The following is a 22124-nucleotide window of genomic DNA, read 5'->3' as shown; positions in this document are numbered from 1 at the left end:
AGTGTGGTCGCAGTGAGAACTGGTGTTCTGTTTCTGACAAGGTGGCCCAGTTCTGCATACAGGGAGCTCACTAGTAAATTTAGAATGAGTGGGTGAATAAGTGAATGAATAGCATTTGGGTTTTTGGTTGTTCCAAAAGAACAATTTGGATGGATTTTCTCTGAACTTGGCCCAGTGGCTTGGTTACTCTAAGAAGACTTCTGGATAGCTTTTTTTTAAACAGCTTTATTGAGATATATATAATTCATATACCTCAGAAGTGTACATTTCAATGGCTTTTAGTGTAGTTGCAGAGCTGTGCAACCACAATCAATTTTAGAACATTTGTTTTCACTCCCCAAAGAAATTCCATACTTATTAGCAGTAATTCTCCAGTCTTCCCCACCTCCCTTCCACCATCCCTCCCATACCCTGGCAAGCACTAATCTACTTTCTGTTGACATTTCATATAAATGGAAGCATACAATATGTGTGTGGTCCTTCATGACTGACTTCCTTCACACAGCAAAATGTTTTCCAGGTTTATGCATGATGTACAGGATACTCTCTCCCTAAGCACTGACATCTCCTCCTGCCGCTGGGGGAGCCCTGAGCCAGGGTAGACCTGAACCTCCACTGAAGCCCTGACCTCCTGGGGGTCCTTTTGAAGGGACAAGAGCCACACTGGTGAGGCCTCTCGGTAATTCCCTGGGTAGAATTTGTTGGAACCCATCAGAATTCCTGGAGCAGTTTTGGGTGGGTCCCAGGCTGTAGGATTGATGGGAGGAGCCCTTTGGCTCCTATTCTGCTGCTAACAGTCCAGCTGAGGAGTTCAGAGAACTCGTGGAGCCTTTCACGCAGTCCTCGTTCTCAGAATGAGCCAGGGCCGGCCCTGAGAATGGGCTGAGCGAACTGGTGTGATCTGAGGAGCACTGGACAAGCTGCAGCCCCCCAAAGGTTCCCTTTGGTGCTTCAGTACATCCTGGTGTCCCATGGTAAAACAAAGATCTGTTGCCTGTTTTAAGCTGACAAGTCTTTGCGATTGTGTGACTCTGAAGCCACATTTGCTGTCATTATTATCCAAACTCAGCCAAGTGACTGCTGTTTTCCGGGCCTGTTGGGTGTAACCCAAGATTCCTTTAAAGGGCAAGGGCCTTCCTGAATTGCTGCTGGCTGAGGTGTTTGAGCCCCACAGAGCTAACAAAGTATCTGGATTTATGACAGTTTGTAGAGAACAAGGTCATTGGTAAATAAGACACTAAATGGTCCTTGAGGGAACATAGAGGAGGGAGATAAGGGGAGGGGAGAAGAGGAAAGTTTAAAGGAAAAAAATGACAAAAGCAAACTTCCTCCTTGGCAGATTTGCCCCGTAGGCTGGATATCAGCAAAACAATCTCGTCTTGCTTCTTCTGTAACTAAAAAGTGGCAAGGGTCCAGTTACTCTTTAATATACAGTAAGCCTTGAGTGAGACCCAACTTCATCCTGCCCCGGTGGGGGTGACGTGTGTGTTTGTGTTAGAAGTGTTGGCATTTTTCTTTTTTTTTTTTTGGTACCTATAGGGTACCTGCCCTTTTCTCTTTCAGAAAGGCAATTAAACCTCCCAAATAATTGCAGAAGTAAATATTATTCTTCTTTTAGAGATGAGATCCCTGAGCTTCAGGGATCTAAATTACCTTGCCTGGGGTTACAAAACCAGCAAGTGGCAGCTACATGATTAAGAACAATCTGTATGAAATTTGAACCCAGATCCCATTGGACAGGTTCTTTGATGGAGTAGGGGGGAGGTGTGTGTGACCGGACATGGAAGATGTTAACTGAGGCCATATAATCTAGTTGCTCAAACAGGGGGTGGAAGGCATGCAGATATGGGAGAAATCTAAAGTGGCTTGTCTGTGCCCCTGCCCATGTTTCTTGGCCTTTCTGGGCTTCAGTTTTCACACCTAGAAAACAGGGATAACAGCAGCCAAGCGACCCTATAGAGTTGTATTAAGGTATAGGAGGATCTAATGCAGAGCCTGGGAGAAAAAGATGTTTACTGTGGTCTCCTGCTTCTCTTCCCTTTTTCTTTCTTCTTCCCACTCTTCTCCTTGTCTCTTTCTCTCCATTTTTTGAGAGGATTGTGACTGGAAAGGCTATAGGAAGTTTTGACAGTTGAGTGACTATTTAAGTCAAGTGAGGGCTTAGAGCCTAGAATCCCCATTTCTTCAAGGTAATTTTTTTATCAGTGCTCTACCCTGGCATCTGTCTCTAACTTTGAATTTTAGGGAGAGGTGCTTAGCTTCTTTCCTCCCAGAAATACCTGGGTTGCTTATGAAAATTAATCCAGAGGGAGGCTGAGCTTTGCGGAGCCTATCCAAGTGTCTTAGGATGTGTCTGTAACTAGGGTCTGTCAGGTGAGATTTCACTGGACAAAGGCCACTGGTTTGCTTTCTGCCTGGTATTATAAAGAGGAGCACACTAGACTTGACATCTAAAAATGATATTCTACTGCAGGTTTCGTGCTTCTGTTCTTCCTCTACTTCCCAGTCCTGCCGCCTGCTATTACTGAAACTGTGCTAAACATTCAAAATACAGTGGTGAATAATACATTCTGGTAGGTGGAAATGCAGATAGCCAATTACAATGCAGTGTTAAGTGCTAGGGAATGGAATATAAGGATTACTACTATAGGAACCGCAGAGGAGCATCTGACCTAGAAATGGAAGATCAGGCAAGTCTTCATAAAGGATGGGGTGTCTGGGCTGAGATGAGCAGCTACCTTTATAGTGCTTAATAGATAGAGAGTTTAGTTAAAAACAACCTCCCATTTCTTTGACCAAAGAGCTGCATCAGTCCATAAAAGAAAAAAAAAATCACGAAAAAAAGCCAAGCCAAGTGATGGATCATGCCATTGTGATCTCTCCTTTGGCCTATGGATTAGAGGCATGTTGTTTAATTTCCAAATAATTTGAATTTGTAAAGATATTTTATTATTATTGATTTCTAATTTAATTCTGTTATTATCAGGAAACATACTCTGTGAGCTTTCAAGCTTTGGACTTTGAGTCTCATTTTATGGTCCAGAATGTGGCTTATTTTGTAAAACTTTCCATGTATACTAAAAAAAAAAGTGTCATCCTATAGTTGTTGGATGGTTAATAAATATCAGTTGATAAGAGTGTTTCACTTTTCTGTATCCTTCCTGATAATTTGTATAGTTGTTCAGTCAATTATTCCTGAGAGAAATGTTAGCATCTCTTTCTTTAGTTCTGTCAGTTTTTGCTTCATGTATTTTGAAGCTCCTTTAGAAAGTGCATACACATTTATGATTGTTAAATTTTCTTGATTAATTGACCCTTTGTCATTCTGAAATACCCAGCATTTGAGGTGAATTTTTATGCAGATTTTATTCCCCCTCATTGTGGCTCACTCTTTTCTCACCTGCCCCTTCTCAATTTCCAGTCTCTGACATTCCTGAACTCTTCTACCTTTTGCTGCTTTATGCTAATTATTGTGACTTTCCACTTGATTTCTACTCATAAGGCCATGCACACTGGAGCATTCACTCAGAGGCAGAAAGGCTAATTCCCAAGCTAATAGTAACAAAACGAAGCGTTATTCCTAAATTCAAGTTGTTTTCTACTAGTCTTGATGCTTACAGATTAATAACCACTAACTTTCTCCAGGACTTATTTTTAAGTAGACCTCATTGCTAGTCCTGAAAACCCTTCTGATTATTCTGGATGTGAGGAGGGTTGTATTTTCATTAGAGAGAAGAAATGAGGAATATTAAACAATGTCAGCACACTGGGTTAATACAGGCATACTCCACAGATACTGTGGGTTTGATTCCAGGCCACCACAGTAAAACAAATATAAGAATAAAGTGAGTCAAATGCACTTTTTTGGTTTCCCAGGCATATAAAAGTTATGTTTACACTACACTGTAGTTAATTAAGAGTGCAGTAGCATTATGTCAAAAAAAAATGTATATATCATAGTTAAAGAATACTCCTGAAAAAGAGGCTGACTGTCATTTGAGCTTTCAGTGAGTCATAAACTTTTTGCTGGTGGACGGTCTCACCTTCTGCTGATGGCTGCCTACTGATGGGGGGTGAGGGGAACTTGCTGAAGGCTGGAGTGGCTGTTGCAGTTTCTTCAAAGAAAACATGAAGCTTGCCCCATCAGTTAACTCTCCCTTTCATGAGTGATTTCCCTGTAGCACATGGTGCTGATTGATAGCATTTTACCCACAGAACTTCTTTCAAAATTGGAGTCAGTCCCCTCCAACCATGCTGCTGCTTTATCAACTACATTGACATAATATTAATACTAAATTCTTTGTAGTCATTTAAAAAATCTCCACAGCATCTTCACCAGGAATAGATGCCATCTCAAGAAACCACTTTCTTTGCTCATTCCTAAGAAGCATGTTTTATCATGCTTCTCATCCATTCATGTTTTATCATGAGGTGGCAGCAGTTCATCACACACATCTTCAGGCCTCACTTCTAATTGTAGTTCTCTTGCTCTTTCCACCCCATCTGCAATGACCTCCTCCATGGAAGTCTTGAACCCCTCAAAGTCATCCATGAGGGTTGGAATCAACAGCTTCCAAATTCTTGTCAATGTTCATTTTTTGACCCCTTCCCATGAATTATGCATGTTCTTTTTCTTTTTGTTAATTTTTAAAATTGAAGTATTGTTGATATGCAATCTTATATTCATTTCAAGTGAACAACACAGTAGTTCAACAGTTACCCATGTTATTAAATCCTCACCACAACTAGTGTCATTACTGTCAACATAGGAAGATGTTACAGAATCATTGGCTATATTCCCCATGCTGTACTACCGTCACTGTGACCAACTTATTCTTTTTTTATTTAAGTGTCATTGATATACAATCTTATATTCATTTCAAATATATAACACTGTGGTTCAACAGTTACCCATATTATTTAATCCTTACCCCCTACTAGTACAGCTACTATCTGTCAATATAAGAAGATGTTACAGAGTCACTGACTATATTCTCCCTGCTGGAGTACTCTCCTGGTCACCAATTTATATTATGATTGAGAATATTTGCACCCCTTTATCCCCCTCACCCTTCTCATCCAACCACCCCAGCACCTCCCCCATGGTCACTGCTAGTCACTTCTCAGTTGTCCATCAGTCTACTGCAGTTTTTTTCATTCTGTTTTGCTTTGTTTTTATATTCTACAAATAAGTGAGATCATATGGTATTTGTCTTTCTCCGTCTGGTTTATTTCATTGAGCATAATACCCTCTAGATCCATCCATGTTGTTGCAAATGGCAGGATTTCTTTTTTTATGGCCGAATAGTATTTCATTGTGTATATGTACCACATCTCCCTTATCCATTCATCTATTGATGGACAGTTAGGTTGCTTCCATATCTTGGCTATTGTAAACAATGTGGAGATAAACATGGGTACATATATCTTTGCAAATCAGGGATTTTGTTTCTTCAAGTGAATTGCCTGAAGTAGAATTACTGGGTTGAATGGTATTTCTATTTTAGTTTTTTTTTTTTGAGAGGGTATCTCTCATATTTATTGTTCAAATGGTTGTTAACAACAATAAAATTCTGTATAGGAGACTCAATGCACAATCATTAATCAACCCCAAGCCTAATTCTCAACAGTCTCCAATCTTCTGAAGCATAACAAACAAGTTCTTACATGGTGAACAAATTCTTACATAGTGAATAAGTTCTTACATGGTGAACAGTGCAAGGGCAGTCATATCACAGAAACTTTCAGTTTTGATCACACATCATGAACTATAAACAATCAAGTCAGATATGATTATTCATTTGATTTTTATACTTGATTTGTATGTGAATCCCACATTTCTCCCTTATTATTATTATTATTTTTTTAATGAAATGCTGAAGTGGTAGCTAGATGCAAGATAAAGGTAGAAAACATAATTTAGTGCTGTAGGAGGGCAAATGTAGATGATCAGGTGTGTGCCTATAGACTAAGTATTAATCCAAGCTAGACAAGGGCAACAAAACATCCATGGATGCAGATGATTTCTCTCAAAACAGGGGGGGTGAGGTTCTAAGCCTCACCTCTGTTGATCCCCAATTTCTCACCTGATGGCCCCCCTGCGACTGTGCCTGTCTTAGGTTGTTCCTCCCTTGAGGAATCTTACCCGTCTCTGGCTAACCAGTCATCTTCCAGGGCCATACAGGGAAACGTAAAGTTGGTAAGTGAGAAAGAAGCAATATTCTTTGAAAAGGTTAGCTTTTTACTTCTTTGCAGATTTATGCCCTGTGGCTTCTATGCCCGGCATTTGTCTTGAGGTATCTTTACCACTTAGAAGAATTATGATACTTGGTAATTTTCAATATGAGGCCCGAATTCTACTAAAGGGCTGTAATTAGGAAGGAAGAAGAAAAGCTATAGAAGTAGCAGATGGAAGAAAACATGGGAAGATTGATTATTTCTTTGACATATCTTCTTGTAGAGTAACTTCAGCATGTATAGGTTTTAACAAACTACTAATTAAATTGCGTACACACATTGACATAATAGGAATACAGCTACATAACAAAAGCAGACCTACAATTACCAGCCATCTCCAGTGAAACCAAGAAAACCAGTTAGGTACCCTAGGCATTTGTGAAAACTTATCAATGATATGATGGATATTGTCTAACTGAATTTGAATAGTTTGAGAAAAATCAGACAAATTAACGCATTCCTGGGAACTGTTCACATCCAATATGTTCTTTTAACAGTAGATAGTCTATAGTCACACGATTTTGGAGCACTGCAACTTGCACTTCTCCTAATTCTTGGTTGAGTTCCGATAGTATAGATCCAGTCAAATTTGTTGTTTTACTGTATGCACAGGCCAGCTTAGATATCTCCTTCTTCATTCCAATGGCAAGTCCAGGAACCGGTGGGATGAATGCAGCTACAACTGCAACAGCGCCAGGATCTTTGTTGAAGTTTTTTGATGATCATCTTCTGGAATGACTCTTCCAGAGGATATTGATGTTGGAAGTTCTTCTTCATATCGTATCTTAATTTGTTTTCTGGGTAGCCAAATTAGGCTTTGATCCTATTTTAGTTTTTTGAGGAACCTCCATACTGCTTTCCATAGTGGCTGCACCAATTTACATTCTCACCAACAGTGTAGGATGGTTCCCATTTCTTTACATCCACTCCAACACTTGTTGTTACTTGTCTTTTGGATAGTGACCATTCTAACTGGTGTGAGGTGATAATCTCCTTGTGATTTTGATCTGCATTTACAAGATAATTTAGCGATGTGGAGCATCTTTTCATGTGCATGTTGGCCATTTGCATTTCTTCTTTGGAGAAATGTCTGTTCAGGTCCTCTGCCCATTTTTTGATTGGATTATTTGTTTTTTTGTGGTGTTGAGGCATATGAGCTCTTTATATGTTTTGGATGTTAATCCCTCATCAGGTAAATCACTTATGAATATATTCTCCCATACTGTAGGATAGTTTTTTGTTCTGCTGATGATGTCCTTTGCTGTATAGAAGCTTTTTAGTTTGATGTAGTCCCACTTGTTCAGTTTTTATTTCGTTTCTCTTTTGTGTATGAAGTTAGGCAGTAATCCAGTTTCTCTTACATGTAGCTGTCCAGTTTTCCCAGCATCTGTTGTTAAGAGGTTATCTTTTCCCCATTGTATATTCATGGCTCCTTTATCGTATATTAATTGACCATATATGGGCTCTGTATTCTGTCACAGTGATCTATGGGTCTGTTCTTATGGCAGTAACATATTGTTTTGATTACTGTGGCTTTGTAGTAGAGCTTGAAGTCAGGAGAGTAATCCCCTCAGCTTTGTTCTCCTTTCCTAGGATTGCTTTGACTATTTAAGGTCTTTTGTGGTTCCACAGGAATTGAAGAACTATTTGTTCTAGTTCATTGAAAAATGCAGTTTTTTGATAGGTTCTAGTCCCTATCAAAATGGAATTTTGATAGGGATTGCACTGAATCTTTAAATGGCTTTGGGCATGATGGTCATTTTGACAATATTAATTCTTCCTATCCACAAGTATGGGATAGATTTCCACTTATTTGTTTCTTCTTTAATTTCTCTCATGAGTGTCTTATAGTTTTCAGTGTATAGGTCTTTCACCTTGGTTAGGTTTATTCCTAGGTATTTTATTCTTTTTTGATTAAATTGTAAATGAAGTTGTTTTCCTGATTTCCCTGTTTGCCTTTCGTTGTTAGTATACAGGAATGCAGCAGATTTCTGTGTATTAATTTTGTATCCTGCAACATTGCTGAGGACAGTTATTAGTTTTAATAGTTTTTTGGTGAAGTCTTTAGGGTTTTCTATGTATGACATGTCATCTGAAAATATTGACAATTTAACTTCTTCCTTACCAAATTGGATGCCTGTTGTCTGATAGCAATGGCTAGGACCTCCAGTACTTTGTTGAATAAAATTGGTGACAGTGGACATTATTTTCTTATTTATGATCTTAGAAGAAAAGTTTTCAGTTTTTTGCCATTTAGTATGATGTTGGCTATGGGTTTGTTGTATATATGGCCTTTTTTATGTTGAGGTATGTACCCTCTATGCCCATTTTGTTGAGAGATTTATCATGAATGGATGTTGAATTTTGTCAAATGCTTTTTTGGCATCTATTGAGATGATCATGTGGTTTTTATCCCTCTTTTTGTTTATGTGGTTGATTTACAAATATTATACTATCCTTGAATCCCTGGAGTAAATTCCACTTGGTCATGATGGATTATCTTTTTGATGTATTTTTGAATTTGGTTTTCTCATATTTTGTTGAGGATTTTTGCATCTATGTTCATCAGGGATACTGGTCTGTAATTTCCTCTTTTTTTTGTTGTATCTTTGTCTGGTTTTGGTATTAGAGTGATGCCGGCCTTATAGAATGTGTTTGGAAGTTTTCCCTTCTCTCTTACCATTTATAATACTTTAAGGAGGATGATTATTAGCTCTTCTTTAATTGTTTGGTAGAATTCAGCTGTGAAGCCATCTGGTTCTAGAATTTTGTTCTTTTGGAGTTTTTTGGTTAACAATTCAATTTAATTGCTGGTAATTGGTCTGTCAGATTTTCTGTTTCTTCCTGAGTCAGTCTTGGAAGCCTGTATTTTTCTAGGAATTTTTCCTTTTCTTCTAGGCTGTCCATTTATTGGCATATAAGTCTTCATAGAGGTCTCTAATAATTCTTTGTATTTCTGTGTTATCCTCTGTGACTACTTTTTCATTTCTAATTTTGTTTATTTATGCACTTTTTTTTCTTGACAAGTCTGGCTATGGGTTTGTCTATTTTGTTTATTGTCTCAAAGAACCAGCTCTTGGTCTCATTAATTTTTTTCTAGTGTTTTATTCTCCTCTGTCTTGTGTATTTCTGTTCTGATCTTTATTATGTCTCTTCTTCTACTAACTTTGGATTTCATTTATTCTTTGCTTCTAGTTTCTTTAATTGTGAGTTTAGACTGTTTATTTGGGATTGTTATTGTTTTTTGAGGTAAGCCTATATTATGTGCTTCCCTCTTAGAACTACTTTTGCTGCATCCCACATATTTTGAACTGTTGAATTTTTGTTTTCATTTGTCCCCATGTATTGCTTGATTTCTGTTTTGATTTGTTCATTGATCCATTGATCATTCAGAAGCATGTTGTTCAGCCTCTATGAAATCACAGATATTCTTAATGGCATCTAGAGTGGTGAATTCTTTCCAGAAGGTTTTCAATTTACTTTGCCCTTATTCATCAGAGGAATCACTGTGATAGCTGCAGCTTTAGGAAATGGATTTCTTAGATAATAAAACTTGAAAGTTGAAATGACCCTTTGGGCTGCTGAATGGATATTGTGTTTGCAGGCATGAAAACAACATTAATCCTGTTGTCCATGTCCATCAGAGCTCTTGGGGTTGCCCAGGTACATTGTCTGTGAGAATTTGCAAGGAATCTTTTTTTATGAGCAATAGTTCTCAATAATGGCCTAAAAATATTCAGTAAGCCATGTTGTAAACAGATGTGCTGTCATCTGTTTACAGAGTACAGGCAGAGTAGATTTAGCATAATTCTTAAGGGTTCTAGTGTTTTCATAATGGTAAGTGATCATTGACTTCAGCTTAATATCACTAGATGTATTAGCCACTAACCTCTAACAAGAGAGTCAGGTTGTCCTTTGAAGCTAGGCATTGAACTTTCTAGCTATGAAAGTCTTAAGTAACACCTACTTACAATAGAAGGTTGTTTTGTCTGCATTGAAAATCTTGTTTAGTATAGTCATCTTCATTAATTATCTTAGCTAGATCTTCTAGATAACTTGCTGCAGCTTCTATATCAGCACTTGTGCTTCATCTGCACTTTGGTGCTATGGAGACAACTTCTTTCCTTAAACCTTGTGAACCAACCTCTGCTAGTTTTAGACTTTTCCTCTGCAGATTCCTCATTTCTCTCAGCCTTCATAAAATTGAAGAGAGCTAGGGTTTGTTCTGGTTTAAGCTTTGGTTTAAGCAGTGTTGTGGCTGGTTTGATCCTCTATCCACTCAGACTTTCTCCATATTGGCAATAAGGCTGTTTTACTTTCTTATCATTCATGTGTTCACTGGAGTAGTATTTTTAATTTCCTTGAAGAACTTTTATTTTACATTGACAACTTGGCTGACTGTTTGGTGCAAGAAGCCTAGCTTTTGGCCTGTCTTGGCTTTTGACATGTCTTCCACACTAAGCTTAATCATTTCTACCTTTTAATTTAAAGTGAGAGACATGTGACTCTTCCTTTTCCTTGAGCACCTAGTGGCCAGTGTAAGGCTATTAATTGGCCTAATTCCAATATTGTGAATCTCAGGAAATAGGAAGGTCTGAGGAGAGGGCAGGAGAGGGGATTAGTTGGTGGATGGAGCATTGAGAACACATACACCATTTATTGATCAAGTTTGCTGGCTTATCTGAGTGTTCATGGAGCCCCCAAATAATTACAGTAGTGACATCACTGATCACTGATCATGGATCACTATAACAAATATAAAAATAATGAAAAACTGAAATATTATGAGAATTACTAAAATGTGACACAGAGATGTGAAGTGATCAAATGCTCCTGGAAAAATGGTACTGGATAGACTTGCATGCAGGATTGCTACGAACCATCAGTTTGTTAAAAAAAATGCTATATATCTACAGAGAAGACAAGTAATGATTCTATAGCATCTTAGTACACTGATGCTGTAATGGGGTATGTGGGGGGGACTTGATAATAGGGAGAGTCTAGTAACCATAATGTTGTTCAAGTAATCGTACATTAACAATATCAAAAAAAATGCTATGTATCTATAAAGCACAAAAAAAACACAAAGTGAATAAAACAAGGCGTGCCTGTAAACTACACCTGTTTTAGATTTTACATTTTTTTCTACAAATCTGAATGATGTAGGTCATCAATTGACAAATTCTCTTTCTATCGAGTGGACATTTAAAATAAACAATGTAAAATTGGGGAAGGCATCTTAGAGCTCATTTTGTCCGGTTCTCCGAACCACAAATTCAGTAATACCTTCTGTTACATCTCTTACGGGTAAAAGCTAGCCAGTTTCTGTGTCCGAATTCTAGTAAAAGAGAAGAAACTGTTCTAATAGTCAAAGAATTTTTATATCCAAATCCACATTTCTGGGGACCAGTCCATTGATTCTGTTCTTTTTATTTGCAGAAGCTCACAAAATAATTTTGTTTTATCTTCCACATGAAAGCTTTTCAAATACTTGAAGATATTCTTTAGTTGCCTCTGATTCTTATTTTTCCCAGGCTTAAAATATGCTTAAACATCCCACATTTCTTTCAAACCTTTTTTGCATGAACTTGCCAACTAGAACTGCAAAGTCTTTTTCTTAGATCAAATCTTCCATGTCTTCATATGGTTAATTATTTTGAACTCATATAGAGCTGTCATCTGGAAAATGATAGAAATAGATAGGAATGTATTTTGAAATGTTTAAAGCAGTTCACCAATGCAAATAATTGCAATTCTGTCATTATCTGGCTCTTCAATTTTTGCTGAAATCTTTTTGCCAAGTGATTCTCTCAGCCTTAATGTGGGGAGATGAAAATTTTGTGATTCTCCCTCCTCCTTTGGTATCTACCTAAGCAGCAATTTAATTGATTGTTATCACTCCCTTTTCCTTTGTATTCTCTCAACCTGTTGCTAACAATACTGCTAGTTAGAACTTTCTAAGAGCTATAGGTTTTAAGTGCATTAGCATAATCATCCTATAAAGTAGTTGTTAATTTGCAAATTTTATTGATAAAGAAACCAAGTCATAGATTGGTTAAACCAGTTAGTCAAGGACCCCTTGCAGGTTATTGTCAAACTATTTTCCTAACTATTTGTACTACCTCTTTGTTCTAGTTCATACTTATTTCTCTTAGCTTAGCATTATATTTTCTTGTGATCTTTCTTAAAAAATTTTGTGAGATCACTGAGAGCAGGGATTATATAGTATGAGGTGTTATATCTTCCTTAGGACCAAGTAGAGAGCTTTGGTTATATAAAAGAACTTTTCATAAGGGATTGTTGGAATGAAAATTCCAATATTATAAATAACAAACTCTCCCAGAGCCTGGCATGCTAAATGGCTTGTGACACTTTTCTTTAAGTTTATGGCTTTTTTGTAAGTAGCACTGATTGAATAGGACATCAGCCAAGGTTTGAGTGTATAAATGTGTGTAAGTCTGTGCAAATGTGTATGTGTGAATGTGTGTGTATGTGTGTGTATGAGTGGTTTACAAAAACTTTAGAATAAATATTTTAAGGAATTTTGATAAAACTAGATGTACTCAGGGACTTTGCTCCTTGTTAAACTTAACTGTACAAATAAGATTAAACAAAACAAACACATGAAGTAGAAGAAGGGTGAGTTAGACCCAGTGGGGATAGTTTTAGGTTACTGATTACAAAATTGTCAGTGTTTTGAGAAAACTTGTTCCAAACATTATCAAGTTTTCCCAAATTGTGTTTATACCTTCTGAACTTAGAGCTATGTAGCCATTTCTAACATGATGTTTTTAAACCAAAAAAAAACCAACCCTAAACCAGAGTTATTTGTTTTGGGCAGGCTTTGGGCAGAGCTTCAACAAATTAGGCTTTGACATTTTGGTAAATGTTGAAATATCTCATGGCACTTTCATAGGAATTGGGAGTTTTCTTGTCCCTATTTTACTGTCCAAAATTTGTAGACTTGGCAGAAAACCTTGGGAAAACTAAAATTCCATTTCTCCCAATATGGTATTACTCATCCTAATTTAAAAATAAACAACAAAAAAAAGAAGAATTTAAAGATAAGCCATGGCCACAATTTTTTTTCCATATAAATAATGCTCAGTTTAAAAATAAAAGTTCACCAACTAGGGGAGCACTACTTAATTAATTGATGTATTTATTTAAATTATGTGGAATGCAGATTAACTTCCAATGTGGCATGTTAATTATTGTTTCAAAACACCTAGCCACAGATACTGCCATGCTTGGACAAGAACAGAGAAAAGCTATTGATTGCATTGTGGCTTGGATAAGGATCTTTTTCTCCTATGTTAAAATATGGTCAGGTGATATCTGATAAAAGTCGCCTGATCTTAAAGTGCATGCTAAAAAGGCAGATGTGGCCTCTTTCCTTCCTCTCCCTCTCTTTGCTTTGTTCTGGTTGAAACCTATGGTTATAATGTTGGGGGACAGAACCTTAGAATATTTTGTCTGAGTTGAGAGCAATTCTGATGTGTTTTGGGGTGTCATGGACAGCTGTCTGGGTGACCGGCAGATTTATCGGTGTCTCTGTTCTCATAGGGCTGAATCCTGCTCCCATATCTTTTCAAATCCCCTTTCATGCCTTCTGTCCACATGAGCGTTACATCCTTTTGAATAATCCACCCCATCTTGTTCTGCTAGCCTCTGTATAATTAGGGTTCTATATAGGCCTGAGGGCTTTAGCTCCTTTATTTCATCAAAATTTACTCAGCATTTGTTCCATTTCCTCTGTCCCCTCACAAATGGTTGGTTTACTAATCTATAGTAAAGTAATCCAGGCTAAAAAAAAAAAAAAAAAAAAAATTGTAGGCTAATATATTAGTCACGTAACGTATTGCCTATTCCATTAGGAGTTTTAAGGAGCTTCCAGTGTGTGTCTTAATCCAAGGAACTATTCTTTAGTCATTAGCATTTTGGAAATACGGTAGGCTAGGAGGGGAAGGTGCTTTTTGGATCCCTAAGCACAGTGGAGTACATTCTTTAACGTACTGATCTTCCTTTAACTGGCAACACGAAAGAGTTGCCTGCTAGATTGCTGTTAGATATTATTGAAAAAGTACTTGCCAGAAAATATTTTTTGAGTGAAATAAACTACTTATTTCTGTGGATATACTATATACTCTGAAATAGAACCAGAATATCAGAGGTTCAAGTGCTGTGTCATATTGCTTTGAGGGTTTATAGAATTCTGCTTTGCTACATTCACTGAATTAACTCTTGGTTTAAAAAAAATTTAATCTTATGTGATGCTGCTAAAGCATATTCAGAGGAAAATCGATGGCATCAAATAAAGAATAATATTACTTTGATGAAGGAGTCAAAAAACACATTACAAAGGACAACAGAAATGTTTTTAAAAATCAGAAAAGTCAAAGGAAGCAGTGACTAGTGGTAAATGCAGAAATAAATGAATCAGAAAGCAAAAAGATAACAGTGACAAGTAAAAAAACTTGTCCTCAAAAATACTGCAAAGTGGACAAATATATAAAGCTTTTCTATTCTGGAGAGAGAAGTCACGAACATACCACTTTAATATAATACAGTGGAGATATAACCAGGAAAGATATGTTCTAAGTTGAGATCATGCAACTCTATGCTAATAAATTTGAAAATCAAAATAAGAATAATTTAATGTGAAAATACCCAAGCTAGAACAAAGAAGTAGAAGATATAAGTAGATCTATAAACAAGAAAAGTTTAATAAGTTGTGCAGGAATTAGATACAAAAAGGGATATATGCCCATATGATTTTTCTCACTCAAATTATTCATAGGTCTTTAGAGAATAGGTTATTCTCATATATTTGAGCTATTATAAAACAATGAAAATATGAAAATCTTTCTTTATCAAGCTAGAATAATCTTGATGCCAAAAAAGAAAACAAAACTATCATATTGGCTATTAATAGAGATCCAAATTAATATAGATCCAAAAAATTGGCATTATGTATTCATCAATGTTGACATTATATAAAAACAATAACAAATGGGTACAACAAAGAATAATTTAGTCTGGGAAGAGGGTTCCATGAGGAGTCTTTAGACTCTGGGAAATGTCTGAATGGCAGATATTAAAGGGATTCTTTTGTAACCCAGTGCATCAATGAGCTGCACAAATGCCATCCAGGATGTAAAAATTCAGGCATGAGAACATGTGCAGAAGGCTTGTATAGGCAGACTCAAGATGGACAAATCCTTGGATTGCCCTAGACACAACACTGGCCAAATCTTGCCCCACAGAGACCAGGCTCTCATCTCCAGACTTGAATATTGTATCAATGCAACAGGAACTTTGGGAAAGCAAGCAGTAGCGAAGGGCTGCTTCCCCAAGTGAAGCTGTAGTGGTGTACAAGTCCATGCTATCTCCTGGACCACCCTTTGTGCATTGTATCATCCTCTCAGGGGGACACTCCTTTCAGTGCTGCTTAAGAAGAGCTGAAGCCTGACAGGATGCCACTGAAGTGGTCCTGTCCTGGTCAACGCCTTCTTCAGTGGACTGCCCTCTTGCAGGAGCATCAAGGAATTCATAATGGCAAGTGTGCAGGAAGCCATTGTCTACATCAGTGGCATTCTAGATGAGCTCATGGCTCCAGCATCAGCACCCAAGTCCATCACTCCATGTTAGTCAAACATGGGTAAGATCATGTTTGGAATTCCAGGAGCTGATGACCATTTTCCAACTGTTGCACTAGAAGAGAAGCCTAAAAGCCCTTTGTGAAACACAGCATTCCCAACAGGAAGTCATCTGCTATTTCCAATGTTTCTAGATGAAAAAATGAGCAGCCACATGGTCCTGGACTGGATCGTAAAGGAGTAGGAGGCACCAGGAATGCTCTCTCAAGAGCAATGAATGGCCTTGAGGGAGTAAGAGGAAGCAATGCAGGATAACTGTGGTTTTACATAGAAAAGAAAGAAATCATGAGCTTAGCCTTGACGCAGCTTTACTGTGGCCTTGTCACTTCCTCACCCAGTGGTGATCTGCTGAATCACATGGCCCTGTGTGCTTAGCACTGGCAAAGCTGGGTCCCAGGTGTCCCCAAGGATGGAAGAGGCTGGACTCTAACATTAGGAAGCTTTTTGAAGGGGGTCACCAGAGGCTTTAGCATCTATAGTTACTACCTGATGCCTGTACTAATCCTCCTACTCTTTCTATCCACAGAATCTGAAAGTAGCAGGACTTTCACAGGACCCAATACCCACTCAATGCAATTTTCTCATTACATTCTTCAAACTCCTGAAGATTCTCCTGAACTCCATACACAGGATTGTTTGAAAAATATTCCCAGGACTGGCTCCCACCTAAAGCCTGGCTGATATGTGCCTCACTAGATGATATATTTTGTTTCAGAGAATGGGGCCAGTGTAGATTCCCTCAAAAGAACAGTAGCCAGGACTGAGAGAAATAATATGATAGACTTTTAAAAAAATATCTGGGATGTAATAAACAATATTGCTTTTTAAAAACATGCAAGGGTTAGAGTTTCTTCCCAAACTTTGTAAACTAAGAGATAGCTTACACTCCAATAGTTATAATTCAAAGCTACAAATAGGGATTTTAACTGGATCTATCAAAGTTCTTGAAATGGTAATAGTATGAAAATACTAGATAAATTTAATGTGGCTTAAAATATCTCTATACTAATGATTTTTAAAACCCACCCTCTTCCATTTGGAGATAAACATAAACTAAGATAGTATTCGCTTGTTCCTCAAGAAGAATTAATATCCAATTTTTATGAGTCCTGAAATCAATCATTCTCACTTTTAACTTGCAAACAGGTAACTTGAATTGATTTGTTTTTATTTTGTGCTATCATAGACATGTATCTATAATAGAGAAAATCATAGGCATTTTAAAGTTCAAAACACTTTAAAAAATCAATAGCATGTAACAAAGAGTGCTTGCATTTGATTAGGTCCTTAGGAATTAGAGAGAAGGAAACTTTGGTTGTCTTTGTTGTTGTGCAAGAACATAAACAACCAGTAGCTTAAATGTAGTGTCATTATTAAGTTTAAGTTACTAGAATCTTCTTTAAAGAAACAATACAACTTTGTCATCTTTTAAAAATGCCTTGGTTGAGAGCCAAAACCATAATAATTATATTAAAGCTAAAACACACAATAATTTCCATGGACAGGTAGGATTTATTTCTGTGTTGCAAAGATAGATTAATATTAGACATTATCAAAATAATTAACTACACTAAGACACAAAGGTGAAAAATATGAACATCTCAATAGGTGAAATGTCAAAAATGCAATTCAGCATATATTCTGGAGTGAAAAAAATACTCTCAGTGAAAAATGAAGAGGCATCCTACAGTATGGGAGGATATAGTCATAAATGACTCATCTGATAAGGGGTTAACATTCAAAATATATAAAGAAGTCATGTCCTTCAACACCTAAAAAACAAATGATCCAACCAAAAAATGGGCTGAGAACCTGAACAGATATTTCCCAAAGAAGAAATACAAATGGCCAACAGGCACATGAAAAGATGCTCCGCATCACTAATCATCAGGGAAGTGCAAATTAAAACCACAATGAGATATCACTTCACACCAGTCAGAATGGCCATTATTCAAAAGACAAGAAATAACAAATATTGACTAGAACGCCAATGGCAGGAGAAATGGGAACCATCCTACACTGTTGATGGGAACGTAAATTGGTGCAGCTTCTGTGGAAAGCAGTATGGAGGTTCCTCTAAAAACTAAATTAGAAATACCATTTGATCCAGTAATCCCACTTTCAGGAATTTTCCCGAAGAAAAAAAAATCCCTGATTCAAAAAGATATATATACCCCTATATTTATTGCTGCACTATTTGCAATAGCCAAGATATGGAAGCAACCTCAGTGTCCATCAATAGATGAATGGATAAAAAAGATGTGGTGCATATACATGATAGAATATTACTCAGCCATAAAAAGAAAGGAAATCTTTCCATTTGCACCAACATGGATGGAGCTAGAGGATATTATGCTCAGTGAAATAAGCCAGGTGGAGAAAGACAAATACCATATGATTTCACTTATTTGTGGAGTATAACAACAAAGCAAAACTGAAGGAACAAAAAAGCAGTAAACTCACAGATACTGAAAAGTGACCAGTGGTTACTGAGGGAGAGCAGTTGGGATGGGTTAGGGGGAAGGGAGAGGGGGGTAAAGGGGCACAATAATTCACAGTCACAATGTAAACTGGTCATAGGGATGGTAGTACAGCGTGGAGAATATAGTCAGTGATTCTGTAACATCTTTCTATGCTGATAGTAGCAACCACACTGGTGGGGATGAGGTTTTAATAATATAGATAAATGTTGAACCACTTTGTTGAACATTGGAAACCAATGTAAGGTCGTATATTAACAATACTGGAATGAAAAAAAGTGAATATTTTCTTAAATTTTTTATTAAGATATGATTGATATACACTCTTATGAAGGTTTCACATGAAAAAACTATGTGGTTACTACATTTACCCACATTATCAAGTCCCCACCCATACCCCAATGCAGTCACTGTCCATCAGTGCAGCAAGATGCCAGAGATCCACTATGTGCCTTCTCTGTGCTACACTGTTCTCCCCATGATCCCCCACACCATGTGTACTAAACAGAACACCCCTCAATCCCCTTCTCCCTCCCTCCCCACTTGCCGTGAAGAATGTTTTTTAACAGAAGGAGAAAGTATACCTGAACCCAACTACTAGTGGATTAGCGAAATATTTGAGCCATTCCTAGTAAAACAATGGTTTTAAAACTGGCCTATACAATAAAAACAAACAAAAAACACATTGGTTGCAGATGATGTAGTTGTCAACCTGGAAATTCCAACAAATTAATTTGAAAAAATATAGAGCTAATAAGAGTTTAGAATGGTTGCCTATTATAAAACAAATCAGCATCCTTTCTATATTAAAAAATAATCCAAAATTTCTTTCACAAATGAAACTAAAAATTAATGTAACCAGAAATATACTTGGGGTGAAAAAGATCATTTTGCTCATGACATTGAATCAGAAACCATAAAGAAAAAGTTCAAGTCAGACACCTTAACTTAAAAAATTTCTTGACCCAATAATTGAAATTGAAAGGCAAGAAATAAACTGAAAAAAATATATATGGTAAAATTAATAATATATAAAGAGTTCTCATACATCAATGACAAAATAGGTAAAAGATATGAACAGACATTTTTTAAAAAGTATAAATAGCCCACAAACACAAAATGTTACATTTTACTGGTTATGAAGAAAGTCAAATTAAGATGATATTGGGATGATCACATTTTGCCTATCAAATCAGCATATGTTGAAAACAACTTCTGTGATGGTATAAGTGATTTACTTGGTACTCATATGAGATGTATATAAGATGCTGGAGGAATTGCAAGTCAGTATCATTTTCTGTAGGGACTTAGGTACATATGTACTCAAAAATATGCATCTTGTTTTTTAACCTAGCAGCTCCAAACTGGAAATGTAGCAAAAGGAAATCAAAAGTCATGTATTTAAGGAGATGTGAATAAGGGTGTGCACTGCAGTGTTACCTGTATTAGATAGATAATAAAAATACTGTGATGTTGCATTATAATATATAATGTATATATTGTAAAAGGACTTTTACTGTGATTAGAAAATATTCACATTTCAGTAAGGGAAAAATAGATAGCAAAAAGTGCATACTTTCTTTTATCTCTGAGGAAAGGACTCAGAATTTCTCCTCCGAAATGTTTTTTTTTCTTTTTTTTGAGAGGGCATCTTTCATATTTATTGATCATATGGTCGTTAACCACAATAAAATTCTGTATAGGGGACTCAATGCACAATCATTAATCAACCCCAACCTAATTCTCAACAGTTTCCAATCTTCGGAAGCATAACGAACAAGTTTTTACATGGTGAACAAGTCCTTACACAGTGAATAAGTTCTTACATGGTGAACAGTGCAAGGGCAGTCATATCACAGAAACGTTCGGTTTTGATCACGCATCATGAACTATAAATCAGGTCAATTATGATTATTCGTTTGATTTTTATACTTGATTTATATGTGAATCCCACATTTCTCCCTTATTATTATTATTATTATTATTATTATTTTTAATAAAATGCTGAAGTGGTAGGTAGATGCAAGATAAAGGTAGAAAACATAGTTTAGTGCTGTAAGAGGGCAAATGTAGATGATCAGGTGTGTGCCTGTAGACTAAGTATTAATCCAAGCTAGACAAGGGCAACAAAACATCCACGGATGCAGAAGATTTCTCTCAAAACAGGGGGGCTGAGGTTCTAAGCCTCACCTCTGTTGATCCCCAATTTCTCACCTGATGGCCCCCCTGCAACTGTGCCTGTCTTACGTTGTTCCTCCCTTGAGGAATCTTACCCGTCTCTGGCTAACCAGTCATCTTCTGGGGCCATACAGGGAAATGTCAAGTTGGTAAGTGAGAGAGAAGCAATATTCTTTGAAAAGGTTAGCTTTTTACTTTTTTGCAGATTTATGCCCTGTGGCTTCTATGCCCAGCATTTGTCTTGAGGTATCTTTACCACTTGGAAGAATTATGATACACGGTAAATTCGATATGAGGCACGAATTCTACTTAGGGATTGTAATTATGAAGGAAGAAGAGGAGCTATAGAAGTAGCAGGCAGAAGAAAACATGGGAAGATTGATTATTTCTTTGACATATCTTCTTGTAGTGTAACATAAGCATGTATAGGTTTTAAATTAATAATTAAATTGCGTGCACACATTAACATAATAGGAATACAGCTACATAACCAAAGCAGACCTACAATTACCAGCCATCCAGTGAAACCAAGAAAACCAGTTAGGCACCCTAGGCATTTGTGAAAACTTACCAATGATATGATGGATATTGTCTAACTGAGTTTGAATATTTTGAGAAAAATCAGACAAATTAAAACAACACATTCCTGGGAACTGTTCACATCCCATATGTTCTTTTAACAGTAGATAGTCTATAGTCGCAAGATTTTGGAGCACTGCAACTTGCACTTCTCCTAATTCTTGGTTGAGTTCCGAGAGTATAGATCCAGTCAAATTTGTTGTTTTACTGTATGCACAGGCCAGCTTAGATATCTCCTTCTTCATTCCAATGGCAAGTCCAGGAACCGGTGGGATGAATGCAGCTACAACTGCAACAGCACCAGGATCTTTGTTGAAGTTTTTTGATGATCATCTTCTGGAATGACTCTTCCAGAGGATGTTGATGTTGGAAGTTCTTCTTCATATTGTATCTTAATTCGTTTTCTGGGTAGCCAAATTAGGCTTTGATCCTCTGTATAAACACAAACAAACCCTTTGCTTTGCCCACACTTTGATATGCCCTTTATATCATTGTGAAGAACTTATTGTAGATCACCACACAGGAACCGCCTTTTTTTTTTTTAAGAGAAAGGAATATTATCAGAAAAATGTACTTCCATAGCTGATCATCTGACACCCTTTAAATGATCAAAATTAAGGATATTTAAAGCATGCATTAATCGGGATTTGCAGTTAGTTTTATCCTATCAGGGAGTAATCCCCCTTTTCTTTTTTCTTTTTTGGTATCATTAATCTACAATTACTTGAAGAACATTATGTTTACTAGGCTCTCCCCTATACCAGGTCCCCCCCATAAACCCCCTTACAATCACTGTCCATCAGCATAGCAAAATGTTGTATAATTACTACTTGTCTTCTCTGTGTTGTACAGCCCTCCCCTTTCTCCCACCCCCCATTATGCATGCTAATCATAATACCCCCTTTCTTCTTCCCCCCCTTATCTCTCCCTACCCACCCATCTTCCCCAGTCCCTTTCCCTTTGGTACCTGTTAGTCCATTCTTGGGTTCTG

The 22124-nt window shown here is 37.0% G+C and overlaps 1 protein-coding gene and 1 pseudogene across 4 annotated transcripts in view; both read left to right on the top strand.

Annotated features, from left to right (window-relative positions):
* The window catches only part of COL14A1 (collagen type XIV alpha 1 chain), a 239414-nt gene that overhangs the window by 1585 nt on the left and 215705 nt on the right, over nt 1-22124 (top strand). The gene's annotated exons all lie outside the window — the stretch shown is intronic.
* Nucleotides 13445-16731, top strand: LOC130682839 (protein limb expression 1 homolog; annotated as a pseudogene).

This window comes from Manis pentadactyla, chromosome 3 (assembly GCF_030020395.1).
Source record: "Manis pentadactyla isolate mManPen7 chromosome 3, mManPen7.hap1, whole genome shotgun sequence".
NCBI lineage: Eukaryota > Metazoa > Chordata > Mammalia > Pholidota > Manidae > Manis > Manis pentadactyla.
This window is presented reverse-complemented; position numbering and strand designations above follow the sequence as displayed.